Source organism: Anolis carolinensis, chromosome 1 (genome assembly GCF_035594765.1).
Source record: "Anolis carolinensis isolate JA03-04 chromosome 1, rAnoCar3.1.pri, whole genome shotgun sequence".
Taxonomy (NCBI): domain Eukaryota; kingdom Metazoa; phylum Chordata; class Lepidosauria; order Squamata; family Dactyloidae; genus Anolis; species Anolis carolinensis.
In genome coordinates, this window is record NC_085841.1 from 120,673,296 (window position 1) to 120,680,903 (window position 7,608).

Below are 7,608 nucleotides of genomic sequence, written 5' to 3' on the forward strand. Positions count from 1 at the left end.
GGATAGTGTGAAACAGAGACAAATTCGGTGTTCCCAGAGACTGAAAGATAAACAAAGAGAACAAAGAGTGATGTCATGGGCCAAAGAAAGTATTCTTTAGGAATTGGAGTTAATGTTTGGTGGTGAGGATCAATGTTGGATTTTCATGTGTTAAGTTGCCTGTCTTGGGAGCTCTGAGTTAGGAGTTCTGTTCTTGGGTCTGTACCTTGTTTTCTTGTATAAGTTCCATGCCTCCTGTTTGGATTACAAATCTTCTTTCAAGTTTCAAGCCTTTGGAATTACAGTCAAGTTCAAGTATCAAGCCTTCGGATTATGGTCATGTTCATACTTTCAAGCTTTTGAATAATTCTAGTTAAAGTGCAGCAAACTTTGGATGACAGTTTCCTGCTTCTGTCTTAAGTGATTTTTGGAAATCCTATTCAGAGTTGGTCATTGCTTTTTGTTAGGCTTCTGGAAATCTAGCTCCTGTATATATTTTGAAACTGTTTTTATATTATAAACACTTTTCTTAATAAACTTACTATTCTTGTTAATCTGTGTAGTGTTTGCATAAAAAAAGGATCAAGTAGGCAACTGAGCTAGAGCAGGAGCATCTCAGGAAAATGGCAGGAAAGGCTTTAGTTTTCCTTACTCATTTGAAATATCTCTTGTAATTATATATTGTCTAAAAAGTCTGTTGCAGCGTCACTAAATAGCATTCCTATTACATAGAAAGGTAGAGCCTGGTACGAGGAACAAAAATCATTATGCAGAAATCTATAGGGAGTGCTAATCTCTGTAGTTTAATGATTAATTTGGAGGTAATTGGCTAATTGGGTATCAGGTTGGATGGAGCTGATTAAAGAAAATAGCCCTTTAGAGTATGTAAAAATCTGTTTCACATTGAAAGGGCTTCTTTGATTAATGAATATGACAATTGTGTGAACTAAGGTGAAAGTAAATATTAGTTTCCCTGTACACGGAAGTCCTTATAAGTAAGTAAACTGTGCTAACAAACCCTCTAGCTTGGTTAACATGATACCTGAATACAGTGTTGTTTTATTTTACTTTTTCCAGCACACAGACACACACACTTAGGTTTCAGCATAATGTCTGTTTCTATGTATTAAAACAGTATGTCTTCAAAACATGAAACTTTATAATTGCTATAGAATTCTTATTTCCCATCCCCCTTTTTCTTTTTTTTAAGAAAGCCTTTGTTTATTCTGACCTTGAAAATCAAAACTGAGACTTTGGAACATAAAAACCATGTTCTCACTCTAATAGTGGCATAAACCATCATCCTACAGCTTGGGCATAATTATTAACTGAACAGAACCCCATCAAGCAGAAAATAGCCATGGCAATCTGTGATATTCAGACTCACATTAATATTTCTTTCCTTCCCTGACAATCTTCTCCTTGCCTTAACCTCAAAAAGGCCATTTGACTTGGCTTGCTGCTACTATTAGTATGCAGGAATTTAACAGTAGAGAGGTGGCTCTTTTAATCCCTGTGACTTTTAGTTTTTTAAAAAATAGCCTCAACAAAGATTTATTTTTGCCAACTTTTATAAAAGTCCTTTTTGTGTAGTGTGGTGATTGGCTGTGTTGTCTTGAGTTTTTTGAGAATAATAGTACAAAAAAGGAAACTTCCCCCGCACTGGTAAGTTCAGTCGAAATTTTTAGTGTTAGTAATCAGAAATCACAGGGTCTTGGCTGAGACTCTAGATTGGCTACTTAGTTAAGCATACTAACTAGTATCTTCCATCAATCCTGACTTAATAGTCAACAGTCATTACATTTGTTGGGATGACTGACATCTTAATCATAGCACATCAAAATGGTTTCCTTTTTAACCTTGAAGAGCTCCATTGATAATGTAGAATGAGTGACAATCAATGGGATACGTGAAGCAATATTTGTCTTTTAATTTTCCTGAATGCATATTTACATGTTTTTCACTGCCTGAATTCCATTTGCAAATGAATTAGATTAGTTTGATGTAAGTGGACTATTTAAAATTCCCTGCTTCTTTTCTGACTATTTTGGGGGAGAAAAAGCAAAGAAAAATTGTTCCCTTTTTCTTTATTGTGGAATGGAAGTCAAACACTAAATAAATGTTAACAGCTGGTGAAGTAAAAATTACTTGGACTGGACAAAGTTCTAATCTAAGGTTTAGTTAAGTATGTTGCTTCGATCTTAACCCAGCAGGTAAGTATTCTAATGGGTGTAGTAAAGAAGAAGAAAATCCATGTGAGGTGTTCAGCATACAAATGAACCCGGAAGGAGTTAGAAAAGTGAATATAATGCCAAATGGAAACAACAAGCAGTCCTGCTCCTTGGAAGACAAAATTGAATGCTGCATGGTGCCAAAAATATGTGCATTGGCAGGATTGTACAAAAAGCTTTAGAAATGTTTTAATATAAAAGGATTAAAAGGAGCTGGCCCTGGTGTGACTTACAAGCCTGGACTTCGGGAAGGTACAGCAGCAGGACAGGGCAGAATAGGTTGCAATATGGAACAACAGAGGATTGGGACAGCCAGTCTATTCATATTCAAGAAAAAACGGCTTGTTACTATGCCATAGCAGGGAGGAGCAGCTTCCGCACAAAATCAACAAGCTAACATTCTACCGTTTTCTATATCTCACGGAGTATAGAGTAGAGCTGGGGAAAGAGCAGCCTGCAGACCACATCCCTTCCAACACATTTTTGTAAACTTCTTCCTAGCCTTCAATTGTATTTTTATTTCAAGGGTGAAAATGCCCCTGATCACCTAAAATGCAGCCCAATTGTTAAACGCTTTCCCTCTTAAAAACCAGTTTGACTGTCAAAACTCTCCAAATCAGCTGAAAAACTAGGAAGCGATATGTAGGACTTTATTGCACTCTGAAGACCAACTAGCATTGAAGCATTGAGGTCACTTCAGTGGTGGTCTGTATCACATAATGCTCTGCAGATCCTGCTGTCTGTCAGACTCTTCTAAATGATTAACCCATCAATAAGTGTCAACCCTGCAGTGTTCCCATCACCAACTAGTGCAATGGATCCACTCTAATTCTGTGCTAAAGAGTCATAAAGAGGATGAGATTCTCAACCTCTACCTCTCCCTCCTCCCCCCACCCCCACTGAGCTGTTTATTTCATTTTTCCAGTAATATTTTGATTTTTTTTAAATGCTGGAACACTCAAGTTACTTTAAAAGATTTTTAAATAATGCAGAAGTGCAAAGAGGTTACAAAGTTATGCAGAAGTACTATCATAGGAGTCTGGATCAGTGAGCTGGCACAATTGCATGAATGAATGAACAGAGGTACAGCAGCAAAGTTTCTTATGTTGGTATGTATCAACTACATACCAACCTGATACATACATAGGGAGCCACGGTGGTGCAATGGGTTAAACCAATAAGCTGCAGAACATGCTGACTGGAAGGTTGGCAGTTCAAATCCCCAGGACAGGGTGAGCTTCAGTTGTTAGCGCCAGCTTCTGCCAACCTAGCAGTTTGAAAACATGCAAATGTGAGTAGGATAGGTAATGCTGCTCCATGCAGTCATGCTGGCCACATAACCTAGGAGGCATCTATAGACAACGCTGGCTCTTCGGCTTATAAATGGAGATGAGCACCACCCCTCAGAGTCAGATTCAGCTAGACTTAATGTTGGGGGAAAACGTTTACATTTTATCAGACCACATAACTGAACCACAGTTTGTGTGATAAAGTCCATAGTAAATACAGAGCTCCATTCACTTCCTAGGAGCATTTCCGTCTGAATCGTGGTGGTATATACCCTCCAATATTGCACAGATTAAATCAATTCAGACTGTAGTCAAGATGGCAAATGTTATAAATGAGAAAAATACACAGAGATTAAAGGTTGTAGCAGTTTGCTTTTGCCTGAGCCTACAGGGCAAGGACAACATTTCACCATCTCCTGTCCTCTCTCTGCTGATTTGAGAATAAACTACTTTTGCACTTTGAACATAAGTTTCTAGCAACTGAAGTAAGCAGAGGAGAAAAGAGAGCTGGGGAGGAAAAGAACTGGAATATATGAAAATCAGCTGAAAAAGTGAGACAGCGAAGGATTAATTGTGATTGTTCCTGCCAAATCAGGAGAGTTAGATAGGACAGGTGACATGGCCAGCTGCACATGGCCAAAAATTGGTCCTTTTGCAACCCCCCCCCCCCCCCCCCCCGTAATAGACACTAATGGTCAAGTGGGTAATGTTGTACCATCTCTAAAGTTAGGCAGAATTAGACATGCCCAGTGCCATTGGGTGCCAACTGCTGCTACTGAAGCAGAAGACTGATCAACAGATTTGGAGTCAATGCAGTGCTAGACACAAAGCCAACCAGACCTTCACATGCAAAGTCAAAGTACACTTTATCAATTCCTAAAAATTTAAGTAATGTGTTATCTTGATTCAGAAGCCTTAGGTTTGTTCACATTTGAACCTGTGATTGTAGAGGAGAGGAGTTAATTGCATCTCTCTGCCAATTTTATACACTTCGGTGCAGAACTCCTTTAAAAAAAAAAAAGGATGCTGGCAGCAAAGTTTAATTTCACTGTCTTCCAAATGAAGCTTTTGAATAAAATTCAGCTTTGAATAATTATGTTTTGAGGCTGCATCAAGGAAGCCTGCCAGGAATTAATACAGATTTTCAAGACCTTGCCCAAAATTAAGATAGCTTTAATGGACCCTGCCAAAAACAACCAAACACAATTACCTTTTCAAAAATCAATACAATGTTTTTTAACCACCATAGATTTCTTTGATTCAAACAGACTGCTCTGAAAAGTTAAACTACAACAAGAGGAAAATAATGCTAGCCAGGAAAATGAGTGGAGAAAATAAAAGAATTGTCAGTACTATATAACATGATTTTTTAAAAAATAAAATGAAAAACAAGATAAAAAAATCCAAACAACCAGAAGCAAGCAAGGTAGGAGATAAAGAAAAAAGAAATAAAGTAAAATGGACTGGAATGGGATGCAATACATTTTTAAAGGTAAGGAATCTAAGCTCCAGGCAACCAAATATATGAGTCTAAGTACTGGCCATCTAGCACATGCAAACATGAATGCATGTGTACACATAGATAATGGAATCTATGGAAGAGTCAGTCACTTATCCACTCCTGATTATGCTAATCAAACCAATTATATTCCAAAGAAATTAGCACTTTGCTGTTGCTGACAAAATGTGCTTTGAGTGTTTCCATACAAGAAATAATAATAATAATAAGAGACAGACTACAAACAGAGGCACAACTATGTGGCCCAAATGATTCATTGGAACTTATGCCTCAAATACCACCTCCCAGCAGTAAAGAACTGGTGGGATCACAAACCTGCAAAAGTATTGGAGAATGAGCATGCAAAGATACTGTGGGACTTCCGAATCCAGACTGACAAAGTTCTGGAACACAACACACCAGACATCACAGTTGTGGAAAAGAAAAAGGTTTGGATCATTGATGTTGCTATCTCAGGTGACAGTCGCACTGACGAAAAACAACAGGAAAAACTCAGCCGCTATCAGGACCTCAAGATTGAACTTCAAAGACTATGGCAGAAACCAGTGCAGGTGGTCCCGGTGGTGATGGGCACACTGGGTGCCATTCCAAAAGATCTCAGCCGGCATTTGGAAACAATAGACATTGACAAAATCACGATCTGCCAACTGCAAAAGACCACCCTGCTGGGATCTGCACGCATCATCCGAAAATACATCACACAGTCCTAGACACTTGGGAAGTGTTCAACTTGTGATTTTGTGAAAAGAAATCCAGCATATCTATCTTGTTTGCTGTGTCATACTTTAATAATAATAACAACAACAACAACAACAACAACAACAACAACAACAACAACAAAATAATGCAGTTTTCTGGCATTGTATATTTCTGCCACTTCTGTGACTGTTCATTTGTATTTTGATTCCGTAGCCCATTTGTTGATGGATGTCCAGAATCAGCAGCATCCACTGCAGTCCTTTTTATCCTGGGCGATGACCGAGCAAGTATAGACTTTGTTTTGGTTTGTTTCTCCATAATCCTAATGGGTTAGGTGCTCTTAGCTCCACTCCTCAGCTGAGACCTCGCTGGCTTGGTTGGACCTGCTGATAGTTACACTACCGCCAACACAGCTCTCAGCGTCCTTGGAGCAGTTAAGCCCCACACCACCACCACAACAAGAAATTCCTTTAATATTGCAAAAAAACCTACATGGAAACCAGGGCCAGAGACCATGATGGAAATTCAGGTCCAAATATGTAGATCCAAAACTTTACCAAATTCTTGCATAAAGTATAATCTAAATATGCTTTGTTAGGTTTTAATGAAAGCATTTGAAAAATAAGCTATCACACAGAAAGCTTACTCTTTTGGATTACAGCTGTTCAGTGCCCATGCTCTCTGGGAGATTTGAGGAGTTCCATAATAGTTCAGAATTTGAGGAATAGTGGTTCTTGTCATACCCCAGCCACCTTTGGCTTCTGAACCTGATCCAGAAATGAACTATGACCAGGAGGAAGCTTATTCTGAATTTTTACCTAGTCCACAGAGCTCTTTCCAATTACAGCTGCTGGCTGTTAATAGCTCAGATGATTCCTTAATTGGGAAAGAAAGTGAAAATATTACTCCCATGGCAGAACCAGATGTTCTTAGTTCCCCAGAGAATGTGTCCTTCAACAGAAGGGAGTTTCTGCATTGCCAGAGATATGAGAAACAAGAGGGGATAATGGATAGAAAGGGCATCTCGAGGGGATAATGGATAGAAAGTTTTCCCTTGGGAACCTTTAGGGAGTTTGGCTTTCCTTGTTTGTGATCAAATCTAAGTTCCATAAAAGTGCTTTCCACTGTGGACACTTCACGGTGTCAACTTTGAGATTTCATGGGAAAGGTTCACCAACTCCAGCTCCTGTTTCTTCCAAGCCAAGTTTCCAGATCCTGGCAGCCAAGCCGAGCCGCGACTCCCGGGTAGACCCAGATTGTCTACTTCCTTGCCTAGCTCCTGAACCAAGTTTTGCCTCAGTTTCATCACGTTCCTGCCTGGATATCAAAGACTCCCTGGTGACTTTGGACCTTGTTATTTCAGTCTTGCTTCCTTGTTTTTCCCCGCTCAAGAACTTTCCAACAGTTTTGAGCATGTTTCGGTTTCTGGACTTTGAACAATAATATTGGACATTTCCCTTCAATTCTTTGGACTAATTCATACCTTTTCATAAAGGACTATTATCTGCTCAACCTTTCCACCTATTCATTCCTGTATTTATAATTGTTTTAATAAAGATATTATATGTTTATTGGTCTCTGTCTGGTTTTCAGTGCTCACGCTGTCCTGGGGTGCAACAGTTCTGCTGTGTTCCTGTTGCCTGAAGATGAATTTTACAAAGATCAGAGATAAGCTGTCCTCAAAACAACCGAGGTATCAACACTCCTCCATCATCCTCTTGGGATTCCAACACTGTATCACTTGAAAAGACAGTCACTCTGATGAGTAGGACCTGTGATATTAAACAAAATATCACCTGCCAGTACTGTTACCTGATTTATCTGATAGATTCCAGATTAACAGGAGGCCGCCATCAGTATGCAGAGAAAACAATGACAGTACTTGAGTCAT